At 31.1% G+C, this 15,970-nt stretch overlaps 2 long non-coding RNA genes and 3 other non-coding genes across 7 annotated transcripts; 2 read left to right on the top strand and 3 right to left on the bottom strand.

Annotated features, from left to right (window-relative positions):
- Nucleotides 1-483: 483 nt before the first annotated feature.
- Nucleotides 484-5,667, top strand: LOC108463899 (uncharacterized). 3 transcript variants are annotated; one of them, XR_008277361.1, is made up of 4 exons: nucleotides 484-682; nucleotides 3,231-4,501; nucleotides 4,855-5,483; nucleotides 5,561-5,667. It is a non-coding gene; the product is annotated as an uncharacterized LOC108463899 (long non-coding RNA). The 3 variants fall into 3 exon arrangements; XR_001868197.2 differs by lacking the exon at nucleotides 5,561-5,667 and having other exon boundaries at nucleotides 3,231-3,287; nucleotides 3,810-3,963; nucleotides 4,855-5,268; XR_008277360.1 differs by lacking the exon at nucleotides 5,561-5,667 and having other exon boundaries at nucleotides 3,231-3,287; nucleotides 3,810-4,501; nucleotides 4,855-5,268.
- TRNAP-UGG (transfer RNA proline (anticodon UGG)) lies at nucleotides 4,247-4,318 on the bottom strand. The gene has a single exon. It is a non-coding gene; the product is annotated as a tRNA-Pro (tRNA).
- Nucleotides 5,668-5,986: 319 nt separating the features above from the next.
- On the bottom strand, nucleotides 5,987-6,058 carry TRNAP-UGG (transfer RNA proline (anticodon UGG)). Its single transcript has one exon. It is a non-coding gene; the product is annotated as a tRNA-Pro (tRNA).
- A 698-nt stretch (nucleotides 6,059-6,756) lies between these two features.
- Nucleotides 6,757-6,828, bottom strand: TRNAP-AGG (transfer RNA proline (anticodon AGG)). Its single transcript has one exon. It is a non-coding gene; the product is annotated as a tRNA-Pro (tRNA).
- Nucleotides 6,829-12,149: 5,321 nt separating this feature from the next.
- LOC128286498 (uncharacterized) lies at nucleotides 12,150-14,649 on the top strand. The gene is made up of 2 exons (XR_008277079.1): nucleotides 12,150-12,227; nucleotides 14,383-14,649. It is a non-coding gene; the product is annotated as an uncharacterized LOC128286498 (long non-coding RNA).
- The last annotated feature ends 1,321 nt before the right edge of the window (nucleotides 14,650-15,970 follow it).

Genomic DNA, 15,970 nt, shown 5'->3' with positions numbered 1-15,970 from the left:
TTTAGTATTTTAAATGTCAAATTTTAGTTTGGTCCTCAACTATATTTAAATTCATGATTTAATATTTTTACTTTTTAATATTAATATTCACTGTAATTTTACATGATTTAGTCTCTCTATTTTTATAAAGTCATCAATTAACCCAAATAATTATTGTCGCTAATTATTTCTATTAAAATAATTGTGTGGATTTTTTCTTAAAAACTTTGAAATGCAAAAGAGAAAAGAAAAATCTTGCCACCTTGATGAGTTAAAATTATATTTTTTAAAAAGTTCACCTAAGCGTTTTAACTAGAATAACTAACAAACTTAACTATTTGTGATAGCTAATGATATTATAAAACCAGATGGACCAAATTGCATCAAATTGAAATATAAAGATAAATCTAAAATTTAAGCATAATAGAAGGAGTAAAACCATAATTGAGCCACTTTAAAAATTAATTTAATTTGCGAGGGCATGAAATATTAAATTTTGGCATTTACTGCCCAGAGGAATGTTTGCTAATAAATAATTTGAAAATTATTTCGAACCCCATATCCCAAACGAAAAAACCGGTTTTCCGTTGGCGGCTCCATTTGAGTTTGAACCCGAGTCTTCATTCTTCGCTCCCTTTCCTTGCCGGTCCGGTTCCGGCGAACAGCCAAGGAAATGACCCGCCGACTCCTCGGAAACTAAGCGGTAACCGCTTATATGTTGATGCTATGTTGCTTGACGAGTTCTCATGTTTTTTTTTTGTCTGAACTGTTTGCTAATTTGTGGTGAATTTTTTGCTTAATGGTAAGTGAAAGTTTCTCGATCGATGATTTCTCAAATTCTCCATATGTATTTTTTTAGAGTTTTACATGAATTATTTGTTTTCTTTAACCTCTTGGAGCCTAGCCTAGGGTTACGCTAACTCTTATAATTTGTATATTATGATAGAAAGGAGTTTTTTCTTCACGAATTTCTACAGTGGTGCACTCTTAATTAAAGTTGAGTTGAAGCTGGATACTGATGATTAATTGAATAAATTTGTTTTTAATTATTATCTCTTTCCTTCAAATCTTGTAAATTTGGATTTTTATCCGCTAACTTGTTTGAAATTTGAATGCTGGTAGAATTATAGTAAATGCCCAACCTTTGATGTTTAACGTAAATTCTTTTAGTCATTAGCTCTTTTTCTTCAATAATCTGATAAATTTGGATGTCTGTCTCTTGAATGATGTAGAAGAATGGTTTAAAGATGAGCTTATTGGACAATTAGGCTGTTAGTGACTGTTCCATTAAATGCTGTGTCCCTAATCCTTTTATTTCGGGGGCTCTGCAAACTGAATGGCAAAGTCTTTTACTGAGGCAGTAGGTGGAGGTGCCATTAAAGTCTTTTAAGCTTGCTCCGTAAATGTAGGTTATTAGGTGCTAATTTTATTCCTTTTGTGGCAGGGTTATGGCCAATATCTTTCATCTGAATACATTAAAATTACAATTATGTAAAATAACTTACTATTAAAAGATATTACATATAGATTTGTTCCTGATTGTATTTAATTTTGCAACTAGTTTTTGAAATATCTGGTCAGAAAACAATTAATGCATTAAAAGATGACTATGCAACACATTCTTCTTGCGTAAAGTTTCAAATGGATAAAAGATGGTTGAAAAGGAGTTGGGCATTATGAGAATCGGGGCCTCTCGCACACAAACTTAGAATTGGACCACTAGACCGAATACTCATTTGTTGTCTATAATTTACTGTTATTACATTTACAGGTAGTATTTTTCAAGAAATGGTGCATACCTTTTATTTATTGATAAACTTTCTCTGATCGGAAATAGATTGTTTTTGATCCTTTTTGCTATTGGAACTAACACTTATCATCACATCCCAAAAACGGGTTAGTAGAATCTGGTTTGTGAATCGAGAGTGGTCACGTCCCAATTTTTAAAATTATTTTTTTGCATTTAATAAATAAATGAGTTATTGGTGTAATAATTAAGTATTAGTTACATTGTCCTTGTAACCCAAGTTCGATTCCTTTCCCATGAGTTAGACTTAGTGGTTAAGAAGTAGTGGTATCGGATTATTGTTCGCAATCCCATTATAAGCCAAATAGGGTAAGCATTGATCTCCAAAACCAGATTCGAAAAGCCACTCTCTTTCCTCTGTTATGGTCGAACCCTACAGGGTGGTTAAGGACTTAATTTTAGTTCATTCTTTGTGTTGGGTACAGATCTGAATTGGATCTAGTTATATCTAAAACGTAGGAGTTGCAGAATAGCAATAGAGTTTCCGTTTTGCGTTAATCAAGTGTGGGTCTTACCTTTGGGTGTTTTGGTGATAATTGTAAATTACGTGATATGCATGTTGGTTAATTGTACATGTTGATTTTTGTGCTTAGCCGAATAGCCTTGTGTTAGATAAGGGATTGTCGATTATGGTAAGTGCTAAAAGGCGATAGCCGAATGTGCAAAGCCTCTATTTGGGATTAATTGAATGTGTAAGTGTTGATTGTAATTACTGATTGTCTGCTATGGCTGAGTATGCATAGACTGCTAATGTATGATATGGTATTGTTATCACATGTTTCCTGAATGCATGAGAAAATGCCTACTATTCTGTATTTACTGATTGCATGTAAAGCATGCCACTGTTACTGAATTACTGATCGTATGTTAAAACATGTCACTATTCTGTATTGTACCTATTCTATCATGCATGTTATGTGATTCTGATGTATGGGGTTGGAAAGATTGATGATTGTGTAGTTCTGGCTGTTTATTCGCAAATATGAGAGTTATGGCGGATAATCCGCAAATATTGCAGTTCTGGCAGTATAGCTGCAACATTGGAGTATTCTTTGGAGTTCTAGTAGTTCGTCTGCAAACTTTTTACTGGCGGTTTAACCATAACTTACTGTCAGTTTATCTGCAAATATTTATTGTTACTGGTGATTTATCGACAATGAGTTATGACTCTTATTGTTATGGTGTGTACGGATAGATGAGTTCTAGGGAACTCATGGTGTGTAGCGGATGGATGGATAGGAAATTACACTGACATCCATGAACATGTACATACATTCTGAGAACTCTGTGATTCTGTATATTTTGTAACACTGTGATCTGTGACACTGTTATTACTATTATCTCTATTTACTTGCATGCTTTTGTGATCTTTGGTACACTGATTTCTTATGATTAAGACTCATACTGAACTTTCAAGTTCACCCATTTAATTTACTCCTTGCAGATAACCCTCAAGGTTAGGATTAGATTCGTCATACGGAGGTCTCGTCTCAGATTTTCAGTTAATAAAGTATTTTTAATTTTACTTTATTTATTTTGGTTTTATTTTTGGGATTGTAAATTTTATTAATAATGAACTGTGGTATGGGTTGTTTTTATTTGGGATTTTGCATGCATGAAATTTTTTGTGAAAACCAAACGAATTTAATAACTGGCTTAATATGATTTAAAACACGAATTTTATTACAAAATCAAGGACATCACATTTTTCCGCTGCATAGTGATGAAACGTAATTTTTAAATGTTTACTGATGAAATCAATTGAGTTTTTTTTTTTTCAAACAACACGATTTTCTAATAAATTGAACTTAAATTATAGACAACCTAACAATCTGATGTTCTAAATAAATCTAAGGCAACCACGCTAAGTTTTTTTGGAAATTGATCAAAATAGTGATTTTTTTAAAACGAAACGGATTTATTTGACTAGGATGCTAACTAATAGCTGTAAAGTCATTCTGTAATTTCGTTGACCTGGGTTTGAATCCTATTTTGACCTTTGGTTGGAGGCATTTTGGTGCAGGAGGAGCAGCTAAATGTAAGAGGCCTATAGCATGGAGTATAGCTTGGTGCTCCGTCAGGATAACATATGGACATGCTTCTTACCCAGAAGAAGAAAGAGGCATATTTGCTTTCTATTGCCCATCCCTCTCTCCTCTATTTTTTTGGCTAAACAGGTTATTGTCGATTAACAGCTTTATTCCTTTATTTTGACAGGGTTAAGGTAGAATTCCATTTACTAATGACCGTTATTCCAGGAATGAGCTAACTTGCCTACATGCAAAGATAATACATACAGTCTACTTTCTTTGTTTTTCGATTTATTTCTCAAGACTTATTCAAAAATGGATCAATCTCTCTAAAGTTCTGTATTATGCTCTTGAAGTTGACTTCAATACAGATTCTTCTAATAAAATATTTTAGGATATGGGAACCAAAAGGAGAAAAAAGCAGGGTATTGGGGCATTCCGAGAATCGAACTCGGGACCTCTCGCACCCAAAGCGAGAATCATACCACTAGACCAAATGCCCAATTTTTGGTATCTTTCATGTCTGGTTTTTACTTATCAGATCTTTTTCTCATAGGACTCCTATGAATCTTCAACGGGGTCATTCTTGGAAGACCAAAATCTTCCAATTTCTCATTTTTGATGTGGTTCAATGTATCATTTGCCTTCTACAATTGGATGCTAAGGACTTTTGCATTAGCAACAGGTTACAGATTCCATTTATATTTTAATCCCAGACTCCCAGTTTAAAGTTTTAATTCATAATATGGATCCCTTAGAGGCCAAAACATCTATGGGTTATGAAATTACCAAATCTTATAAATTTCTTTTAACCATGAAGAGTCTGGCGGCTAAATCAATAGTTTGCATTTAGAAATTAGAACATTTTGAATTATACTTCAAAAAAAATTTAAAAATGAAATTGCAGAACAACTAGGTAGCTAGTAGAATAAACCTAATCACCGTATATTGTCCCGATAAAATTTTCAAGCTGGTTATCAAAGTCTTTAGGTGTTAATTTAGTTGATAAAGTTGTTTGGTTACTGCTTGAGGATGTAGGTCTGAACCCCACCTTCATCAAAGGATAAGGGAGTGGGGGTTGAGGGAAGGGAGAGAGCTAAATCCGCATAATGTAGCCTGGCAGTTGGATCAGGAAGAAGGAAATGAAAGCAGTCTTAGCAGATAGAGAAGACAGAGACTCACTCAGAAGGAGGGAAAATACCTGGCAGTTGAACTATGAATTTTGATAATTTGTTTGTATTTTTATTTCTTTATTTGTTAAAATGCTTGACTTAATAGGTTGATGGCTAGTGAGCTCTTAAAAATATTACATACAGATTTGTTGCATCTAATTTTGTTACTCGTTTTTGAAAAATCTTGTTGGACAACAATTGATACTTAGAAAGATGACTTCGGATGTATAAAAGATAATGAATAGAAAGCAGCTTGGGCATTCTGAGAATTGAATTGAAACCTCTCACACCCAAAGAATCATATCACTAGACCAAATATTCATTTGTTGTCTAAATTTATTGCTATTACATTTAGAGGTAGTAGTTTTCAAGAAATGGTGCATATCTTTATTAATTGATGAAATCTTTGACCCTCTGATCAGAACTAGATTGTCTATTATCCTTTTTGCTATTGGAATTAGCAATTATGCGAAGTGTTCTATTCGAACAAGAATGGTAACTACTTTAGCTGTAAACCCTTTCTGTAATTCTGTCCACTGGGGTTTGAATCCTATTGTAACCTTTGGTTGAAGGCATATTGGTTCTAAAGGAGAAGCTAAATGTAGGAGGTCCATAGCATGGAGTGTAGCATGGTTCTTGGTCAGAATGATGGATGGACTTCTTACTCGGGAAGAAAAGGCATATTTCTCTTCTGTTGATCTTTTTGTTTTTTGTCTAAACTGGTTATTGTTGATTAACCTGTTTATTCCTTTATTTTCTCAGGGGTAACACAGAATTCCATTTTCTAATAACCATTATTCCAGGTATGAGCCTAGCTGTCCTACATGCAAAGATCATTCATACAGCCTAGTTTATTTATTTTTCCCTTTTTTCCTATGACTATTAGAAAATGGATCGATTATAAAGTTCTTTATTTAAAAGTTGACTTCAGTGCAGAGCTATAATAAAATATTTTAGGATAAGATATAGGGAACCAAAAGGAAAAAAGAAAGGTATTTGGGGCATTCCGAGAATCGAACTCGAGACCTCTCGCACCCAAAGCGAGAATCATACCACTAGACCAAATGCCCAACTTTTGGTATCTATCATGTCTGGTTTTTACTTATCAATCTTTTCTCCTAAAAGTCCTATTAATTTTCAATGGACTCACTCTTGGAAGACCTAAAGTTTCCCAGTCTCTCACTTTTTATGTGGCTCAGTTTATCATTAGCCTACTAAAATTGATTGGATGCTAAGGGCTTTTTAAATTGCATCAGCAGTTCAGCACCAGGTTATAACTTTTATCTATATTTTAAACCCAGTATATAGTTATCAATTCAGAATATGGATTCCCTAGAAAACATCTATAGGGTATGGATCTCCCAAATTTTATAAATTTCTTTTAACCATGAAGAGTCTGATGGGCAATGGCCAAATCAATGATTTGCTAGTTAATGTACTCAGAAACTAGAATTTTGGGTTTATACTTGCAAGAATTAAAAAAGTGAAATTACTGAACAACTAGGCAGCTAGTAGAAACCTAATCACTATTAATGTCCTAATAAACTTTTCAATCTGGTTATCAAAATGTTTGTCATCTTAATTTAGATGGTAAATTTGTTTGGTTATTCCATAAGGATGTAGATCTGAATCCTTTCTTCACTAAGGGTAAGAGAGTGGGGGCCGAGGGAAGGGGACAGCTAGCCAGGCTGGTAGTTGGATCTGGAAAAAAGAATGGGAATAAAATATGTCTTAGCAGATAGAGAAGATAAAAATTATCTCAGACGGTGGGGCATTCCGAGAATTGAACTCGGGACCTCTCGCACCCTAAGCGAGAATCATACCACTAGACCAAATGCCCACGTTTGCTGTTGTTTATGATGTTCAGTATATTTCATCAGTCTTTAATGTCCTATTAACTCTAAATGAAAGGAAGTAACAGTTGGGGCATTCCGAGTTGTATATAGTACCTACAACCTAATTTATTGAGGATGAATACAAGTCTTTTATGCGTGCAAGGGATGCTAACTACTTTAGCTGTGAAGTCTTTCTGAAATTTTGTTGAGCTAGCTTGAATCCTGTTTTGACCTTTGGATGACGGCTTATTGGTGAAAGATAAAAGAGGCTAAATGGAGGAGGCCCGTAATATGGAGGGTGGCTTGGTGATTGATCAGAAAGATATGATTGTCATAGTTCATACTCAGGATGAAAAAGGCATGGTTCTTTTCTTTGGGCCATTTTTTTTGTCTTTTTGGCTAAATTGGTTGTTGTTGATTGACTTTTTATCCCTTTGTTTTGCAGGGTTAATTCAGATTAAAGGTATGTGGCTGGCTAGCCCAGTTGCAAAGATAGTACCTACAACCTAATTTATTATTGTTTCTCTTTGTCAGAGGTCTTAAAAGAAAACAGATCAATCCAAGTCTATAAACTTCTCTCTTGTGCACTTAAAGTTGACTTTAGGTTAGAATATTTTAGGATATGATATAGGGAATCAAAAAGCCAAAGCTAAAATACTTTGGGTTAGAAAAAAAAAGGCAGCAGCAATGCATCAAGGCATTCTGAAAATCGAGTTCAGAACCTTTTGTAACCAAAGTTAAAATCATACCACAAGACCAAGTGCCCAAATTTTTGTATTTACAATTCCTGGTTTATAACTATTGGATCTTTATCTCAAAGGGCTCCTGTTAATTTTCAGAGGACTCATTCCTAGACGACTATATATCATTTGCCTTGGATATCCTTTTTTGGTACATTACAACTTAGGGGAAGAGGATTACATCACAGGCGTTGAGGTATCGGCTTAACTGCTGCTCTCTTATGCTGTTGGCCATTGGTCCTCTATAAGTGGATGCTAGAGGATTTGAAATTGCATAAGAAGCTTGAGCTTTCTTCTATACTGCGATGCCATTCTGTATTTTATATTTTATTGTGATGCCAAATTCTTTTAACAAATGAGGGGTCCGACTGCTAAATAGATGGTTTACCAGAACAATTAGGCAGCTATGCTGGAAGCTAATCACAGTATGTAATGTTGAAATAACCCTTTTCAAGTGGAACATCTGAAGTCTTTGGATGTTATTTTTGCTTATAAATTGTTTGTCTTTTGCATAAAGGTAGTGGGGATTGTGGCCATGGGGATAGCTAGCCCCAATTAAATCTGATTATGAGTCGGGATGATGTAAACTTTAAAGCCCGTTTTTTAAGTTCGAGTCCAGTCAAAAAATTAGACTTAAAATTTTATTCATGTTCGGCTCAAATTAAAAATGCTAAACTTGAGCCTAACTCGACTTATCTGTATTAAATTTTTATATTATTTTTATATAAAAACAAATTTAAAAAATATAATACATCAAATACACTAAAAATATTAAAATAAATGTTTACTAACAAATTAAAAATACATTTAAAAAGTAGCAAAATTAATAACAAAATAAGAGTTATACAATATCAAAACAGTAACAATAAAGAAAGTTTAAATTGATTTAGGCCGCATTAAAGAAATCTTAGTCGAGACTGGACCTATTTAAAAAATGGGTTTTAATTTCTGTTCAAGTTTGTTTTTTAAATTTATATATTTTTTAAATTCTTTCACGTTTGAACGAGCCTTCAAGTCCAGAATGATAGTATAGACTGGAATTTTTGTTTATTTGTTGTTGATCTTGATTTTTGGGATGATAATAAGATTAAGGGCATGGAAATTAACTTTCGAAATAGAATAATTTATTTGTTTTTAATTTACTCACTGCAAAGAATGTTGTCGGAAAACAAATGGATCTAAAGTTATTCTACCAATAGAGTTGACTCAATGGCCTATTCTTTGTTGCCATAATTCGTAACCTCTGGCACCCTAAGCGAGAAACATACCAAATGCTTGGTTTTGATTTTTATCAAATGCAGACAATTTTTTTTTCAATAAATTATTTACATATGTAAAATTCAATCATGATTTGGTAAAATTCAAGTATTTATACATAATATAATTAAGAATTTATCGTACTATAAGATTTTAGTGCAGGTTTATTTCCACAATTCTTTATTGGAATAATAGCTGATTAAAAGCTAAATGGAGATTAGTTAAGCATAAAATTAATCATACTTGATTGGATTATGAATCGATTTCAATGAAAAATAATAAGTGAAGAAGGGAGGATACTAAAAGAGGAATTACACTAAAATATAAAAAGAGGAAAGATATGGCGGAATACTTTGGGCAAGAATATGCTAATTTCCCCTCAAAAGCATTTATATCACTCTTAAAAAAATAAATTTCACGTGATTTACCCTTAGAATCATGTTTAATAACCAACCACAATATTAGTTTTTTTAAATATAGAATTTGTCGAAGTAAAAATATAATTTTTTATTATCTAAAAATAATTCTATAATTTTCAATTCAAACCCAACTTGCTTTTTATTTCAATTTAGCCCGATTTTTTTTGTTTTTGAATTTTAACACTCCAATTACGTCCCTGATAAAAATTAAGCAAGAAATCACAAGCTTAATATCATTCTATTCAAAAATTAACAAAAATTAAATATATTAAACACATAAAATTAACTTGCTATTAGAACTTAATTGTTTTTCTATATCCATAGGAATATTATGCATTTATGGTTTTTAAAATCATTAACAATCTAATTGTTGGCATATTGCTTAGAAATGCTACTATAAATGCATTTGATTCATGAAAGGATAGGGGAAGAAAAAGTTCTTGAACTTCACCACTTTCTTTGAAGTCCTCATGCTACCTTCTCCATATGCTGTTCCTAATATGCACTCAGGCAATGGGGATTGGCATGAATCCAATCCCAATGCCTCAAGGCCTTCATCATCATCATCACTTGTGGGCAAAATAGTATATGAGGATTTGCATGTAAAATTTGAAAAATATCTTGGGCATTTCGATTTTCAAGTATCCCATCAGAAGATATTACCAAATAGCTTATCATTTTTGCTCAAAGGTTCCCAATCACTCACTTCAGGTACTCATTGCTATAACAGCCAACCTGTATATTTAGTGCCACGAAAATATAATAATTACTAATTAATGAAGAAAAATAGAAAATATATATGTACGGAATTGTTCAAGCGTCTGGCTTTAGCCAAGAGTTTTAAGTTTGGAAATAAAAATGTCCAAAACAACTTCCATGCCACATTTGATTTAAAAAAACATTTCTATTCTGCCGATTGAGTTTTAACACGAATGGCATGAGAATTGTTGTTAATGCAAGAGGATATAAATTCGAGCACGCTAAAACACATTATTTTTCTATTTATAAGTTGGGAGTTATTGTAATAGTGTCGCCTCTTATGTTAGTTCCCATGCCATGTTTATATTCATGTTTTATAATTACATTTTTACATGCTAATAGTTTAGTTATATAGATTTTTATGCGTTTTTAAAATCAACATCTTATTTGTGTTATATTATGTATAAATTTATCTCATGTTTTGTATAATTTTTTAAAAGCTATTTAATTTAGAAAAAATTAATTTTTTTGTGTTTTTCAATTTTTTATAAAATTTTACATGTTAATAATTTTTAATAGGTGAAATTTGACACATTTTATATATTTATGTAGCTTTCATATTATGTTGTATTTTAATTATTCCATATCATTTTCATATTATTTCTTAGTTTATTTCATATATTTTCACAATTTATTACATTCATTTTATTTTAATTCCAAATTCATTTTTGAGAATTAAGTAAAGCTTTTATATACTCATATTCTTTAATATATATTGATAAAAGACTTTAGTTTTAATAAGTTAGCATTGTTTGATGATATGAAATTTAATTTAAAAAAAATACATGGGAACTGTTTACTAAATTGCACAAACATATAAATTTAAAGAACTTTTATTTTATTTGTTACAAATATATTGATTGCAAAAGGTTGAATATTAACTATACAATTAAGAGGTTGATTAAGTCTTAATTCGATTGGTATTGACATTATTGTCAATACAGGAGGTGATAGGTTCAGGTGCGCTAAAGTACATTATCCTCTTATTTATGGGTTATGAGAGTGCTATGAAATAGTTCTAGATATTGTATCAAAAAGAGTAGATATAATTAAAATCTATAATGATATTGTTAAAAAAAAAGAAGACTATACAATCAACTGTATTTATATTATTAAAATTATTTAACTTAATAAATTTAAAAAATTGCAAAATATAAAAAAAATCATTTTAAACATCTTTTAAACACATTAACTTGTTTTCATCAGTTTTATAAATCCTTTAGTAACAGCTTTAAACAATTTCATTGGCCCAAAAAAAATTTTTAAACAAATTTGCATTTTGTATTTTATATTTTACTTTTTGTTTTAAAATTTAATTAGATTAAAATAGTTTAATAATTTCCATTTGATTATAAATGTTCATATTAATTTTTCCACAATCAATTGATTCACGATAATCTTATAAATATATATTAATGAGAAAAAGGTTAACTTTTTTACTCGTGTTTATCTAAATAATTTATATGAACTTTTATCAATTTAAATATATAAATCATTAAATAATTTATTTATTTATCTTTATATAACTACCGTGGAAAGGAAAATGACTTATGGTCATTTTAGCATTGCTTCTTATAAGCATTTTTGACATAAAATATTACTAAACAATATGCTCTTGAGCTTTTTAAAAATAATTTTGAGATAAAAAATACTTTGCAAAAGCATATTTTAGCCAAAAACAAAAGTAGGAAATTTTAACTTTTACTCAAAAGTATATTTTAATCCAAAAATACTTCTAAGGAACAATATTAAACTGGACTTAATCAACCCACCATTGTAACAGTCTGATTTAGGGCCTAAACAGAACGATGGTTTTAGAACCACGAATTCGAAGTCAAAAAATTTATTCCGATTAATTTTTAAGGTTTATTTATTGATTAAAATATTGTGTAAAAATATCGTTATTACTGATAAAGTGCTTAATTGGACTTTTAGGACTAAATTGCAAAAGTTACAAAATATGTGTTCTAATTCATAAGTACTTGATTGAAATGGGGTTTTAAAGAGGAGGTCCTTAAATGGAATTAGACCATTATATTTTTTTTGGACAAAAATGGGCATGAATAGGACAAAATTTTAAGGAAAGGCCTTAAGGGCATTTTAGTCATTTGGTAATTAAAAGAAATAAAAAGGGAAAATAAAGCCAAAATTGACTCATCTTTCTCATGGAGGCCGAAATTAGCATGGGGGAAGCCATGGCTAGGGTTTTCAAGCTTTCCAAGCTCAATAGTGAGTCTATTCTAGCCCCGTTTTTCAAGTTCTTTATGTTTTTGGAATCTCGATAACTTGATTAAGCTTATTCTAGCAATAATTTAAGCTAGGGTTCATATTTGGAAAAATAATCATAGGTGAAATGTGTTTATTTTGATGTTTTATGGTAGAATATGAAGGCTGAAATTATGTTAAACAACTTTTGCTAAGCGATTTTAAGCAAAAATGAGTAAAACGGCTTAATCGGTAAAAGTTGTTATTGTTCATAACTATGTGTTAGAGTGAGAATTTGATGTTGACATAGAAGGGAAAAATGATCAGAATGTCATAAAACATAAGAATAGGGATGAAGTTTAATTCCCGAGCCTAGGGAAAAAGTGTAAATATGCAAAAGTTTAGGGGCAAAATTGTAATTTTTCCAAAGTTTGAGTTAAAGACTGTTTTGAATAGTAAATTAATTAAATAAGTAAAATATGATGTTTTAGATTCCCGAAAAACAAGATTTGAACCTAGAATGGGAGAAAAATCAAAAATCGGGAAAGTTGGTAAAATGGCCGTTTTAGTATCGAGGTAAGTTCATATGTATAATAAGAATTAATTTATGCATGTTTCAATGTAAAATTAATATATTTACTATGATTGCCGAGGTGTTGAAAGTAAGTATAATTATGATGATTTAAATGTTCAATATTAATTCGACATGGAAATGAGAAAGTATGTAAGTTTGTATGTAAATAATACATTATCTTTATTACGTTTTTATATTTCAGCATATTTTATGTATTGTAGCTGATTTTTGAATCATAATTGACTATTGGAAGAATGGAAGAAAGTATTAGAAAGTGAGATACTTCCCGTTTGAACCTTCGGAATCGAAAGATACAGATGGTATGTAGCTAGGTCACATGTGTAATACGGGATGTATACCATGTGTTCAAGAGAGCTACGAGACATTATGAGGTAGCTAGGTCGCATGGGTGATACTATGTGTACACCATATAGACAAGAGAGCTACGAGATAGATGTAGCTAGGTTGCATGTGTGGTTCCAAGTGAAGGACACCATGTAAACAAGAGAGCTACAAGATAAAGTGGCTAGGTCACATGGGTGATACTATGTGTACACCATGTGTACAAGAGAGCCAAATTATGTGTACGAACGAGTTAGGTCACTTGAGTGGTGCTAAGTGAAGGCCACCATGTGTACAAGAGAGCTTCGATTTTAAAGGTGGACTGTGTGCGATACCATCGTGTATCTGTTATTATTCCGAAGTGTTCAACTGGGAAATTGATTAAATGAAATTGTGTATGACTTTGTGAAGATAAGTGTAAGTATATACGTGTGTAACTTATGAGTAATATGCTTGATATGTGATTGGAAATTGGAAAGATTGTTATGGGTAAGTGATGAATACAATTGAAGTGTGAAAGATCAGAATTGACAATAAAACTGTTCTGGATAGTTGCAGTGTCGAGAATCTAAAAATTTATTAAAAATAGTAGAAATTGAATCAGAGACTAAATGAGATATAAAATTAAAGCTTAATGAGTCTATTTTCATTTAACAGAAACAGAGCAAGAAAAGGAATTCTATATTCTGAGATATTTAAGTTTCTATGAGACTGGTTCAGAATGACTACGTGATCCCCTGTTCTGACTTTGAAAAATCATTAAAAATTGTACAAAAATAATTACGGGATATAATTTATATGTTTGAAATCCTTAATAAGTCTAGTTTCAAATAAAATAAACAATAACATCATATGAGTTCTGTACGAAGAGAAAATTTATTTGCAGTGAAGAGTGGTAAGGGAAGTTAAGCAGTGAAACAGGGGTAACTTCAATGAATAAACTGTACTAATTGGCTAGACGAAAATTCTGAAAATTTTATGGTAAGAATATACGTGAATATAGTTTCAAGGAAAATTAACGGTTTGTAATTTGGAGTTTTTTAGCTCCAGAAATAAATAATTTAGCTGCTGGTACTCTGCTAGACAGCTTATTTTGAACCTGTTTATAATTGTAATAGTGAAAGTATGTGTGTTTATGATGGTAATGTTCCGGGAACATATTTTGACTTTGTTTAATGTATGATAATGTATTTTTTTATTAATATTTACATATTTACTTACTAAGCCATAATGCTTACTCCCTTCCTTTCCTTTTTCCTATAGTATCGCAGATGTTAGCTCGAGTTGGAGGTCACTGGAGGTTAAATCGCACTATCAAACTATTGATCGATATATAAAGGTTTTAAAGTATTTTTAAGTCTTTGGTATGTATGGGGACTCGTTTAATTATTATTAAGTTGCTAGGAGTTGGCCTAAAATACTAACCTATGTTATTTGAAGGTCTCTATTGTATAAAGTCATTTAATGTAGATAGTCTTGAATATGTTTGAAAAGTTTAAAATTGATGAAATTTTATGTCTCGGTTTTAAATGATTACAAGTACTCAAGTCCAGTAATACCTCGTACCTTGTTCCGGCGTTAGCAACTTCTGCAAATAAGCCCTAATAGGCAAATTAAAGATGCAATCTATAAAATTTCTTATCAATACTCTAACACATTCATCTAATCACTCGGTAAATCATAAAAAAAAATTAATCAAAATAAACTTTTCTATCTCAAATTTGTGGTTTCGCAACCACTATTCCATTTAGGCCCTATTTCGAGATGTTACAACCACACTCAAAATATCCCATTGCTAAGTTGTTTTAAAATTAAAGCAATAAAAATCCTAATTCTTCCTTCTCATGGGATAACTTTAATATAATGTTATAGATTTTAGTCATAGATTTCAATAAATAGAATTAGTTTCTAAATCTAATTTACTAGTAATATTTAAGCATTGGTGGTTACCAACTCTGTTATAACATTACATCCATTTTTAAGTTATAATTAATATTATTATGATCATACTTTTGTCTTTTATACTTTTATATTATCTTTAAATAAAATAATTAAAAATTACAAATCCAATAATCAAACACGTGTTCAATACCAATAAAATACAAGCTTGTAACCATATCGTAGGTGGGGCCTAGACCTATCCACGGGCCAGATAGTTTGCCCGACCTAATTTGGGTTGCTTGGACAAAGATTTTTGTACCTAGAGTTGGTCGAACCTGAATTCAATTCAAATAAAAAATTTAGATTTAATTTTAATTAAAAATATTTCTTTTATATATTTTATTAATTTTTAAATAATAAAATGGGCTTTTGGACAGGTTTGAGCACCAAACCTCCGTCCGGCCCAAGCGAAAATATAGGTCTAAAATTTCACCCAAGCCAGCCCATTTTTGTAATGGCTAACCCAAAACTATCTTAGGTTTGCACATATTTTTTAAAATATATATATTATATTCTTTTTTAATTTAAAATTTAATAATTATATATATTTCATTTATTACATTTATTACATTTTTAAAAAAAATAAAATTCATTAATTCATTCCATGAACAAGACTATATAATTGGAGGGGAAAAAAAACACCTGTCATAGGCGGTGAAGGACAAGCTCCATCAGCACAAAAAAGGCTTCAGCCTCAACATTTGACTCTGTCATAACTCAAGCATTACATATCTGGAGTGATTGTAAACACTTAATACGATAAGAAAATCAACCTTAGATGGTCCAAAGCAGCGGACAAAAATCGACAAAAAAATCAAGCATCCACCAAATTGCAAAGGGCAATGATAAAACCATCCCAAAAATCAATTGTAAAAGCAATACTATATGCATAAGCAAGACTAAAGAAACG

The sequence above is a fragment of the Gossypium arboreum genome, chromosome 13 (assembly GCF_025698485.1).
Source record: "Gossypium arboreum isolate Shixiya-1 chromosome 13, ASM2569848v2, whole genome shotgun sequence".
NCBI lineage: Eukaryota > Viridiplantae > Streptophyta > Magnoliopsida > Malvales > Malvaceae > Gossypium > Gossypium arboreum.
This window is presented reverse-complemented; position numbering and strand designations above follow the sequence as displayed.